Source organism: Anneissia japonica, unplaced genomic scaffold, assembly GCF_011630105.1.
Source record: "Anneissia japonica isolate Jap-2015-1 unplaced genomic scaffold, ASM1163010v1 scaffold6360_len6117_cov189, whole genome shotgun sequence".
Classification (NCBI taxonomy): domain Eukaryota; kingdom Metazoa; phylum Echinodermata; class Crinoidea; order Comatulida; family Comatulidae; genus Anneissia; species Anneissia japonica.
The window spans coordinates 408-1,568 of NW_022757842.1; positions in this window are offsets into that span (position 1 = coordinate 408).

Consider the following 1,161-nt stretch of genomic DNA (forward strand, 5'->3'; position numbering starts at 1 on the left):
GTGGCCTTTATACCTGTCGCTTATACACATCTAGATGTGTATAAGAGACAGTATTTATGGTAATAATATGTATACTAAGCCTGAAGGTGGCGCTTTCCTACGGCAGCCATCTTGGATGGTACACATACACAACACTGCATTGCTCCGCCATCTTGTCAGCACTCTAGTTGTTTAATAGCTCTATGGGTATAGCAGAGCCATAGATAGAAAGAGTTGCGACATTGAGAATTTAGAAGCCATTTTGTGTCATACGCGATGCGCGTTCTGTGTCTAACGCATAGAGCTGTGTATAATATTGTATAATACAGTTAGCGGCCTCCAGTATAGTTTAATTTCATTTAATCTTTTATTTCATATTATAAAATAATACTGTAATAATTTACTATATTTAAGCAGTTCTTTAATCCTCGCCGATAGACCAAGAGAGCCCCTCGATGGCAAGCATTCTTTAATTAGGCAATCCTTAAGTAGCTCCTATTATTTTTGCAAATAAATGATATGTGACGACCAGCAAAAATTAATTAAATACGTATAAAAATGTAATTTAAATCCGTCTAGCGTATATAGATTGTTGCTCTTTAAATTTGAATATGAGCGAGCGCTATACAAATCTTATGTTATTAATTTAATTATTATTATTTATAAATTTTAAAATAGTAGGTCAGTTGGCCGCAATATATAAACTGTGCTTTGCTGTAAATGTTATAAATTGTAAGTGTTAAATGATATACAGGATCTGTGATATATTTAACTTGTGTAATTATGTAACGTACATTTTATTGTATTAAAAGTCTCGCCTCTATTTTAATATTGTATTATGGCTGTACAGTATGTTACCTTTATAAACACACTGCAAGAGCGTGTCCGCTGTTTTAAAAGCGTCGTTTCCAAAATAAAGTTATAATAATTATATAGTATGCAATAGAAACAGCAAATCATTTAAGATTAATAAACATCATTTTTATTTTCATTGTCATTCGTATTCATACAGACTGTACAAAGAATTGAAATTAAGAAGAACAATAATTTTAATATTGTTTAGCGAACAACTTTTAAGGATTGTCAGAAAAGGGCGAAACAAATTTTTTTTTTCTTATTTAGCTTAAATATTTTTCCGAACGCATCTAGGAGAATGAGAAAATAAAAATAAAATTTTAATGA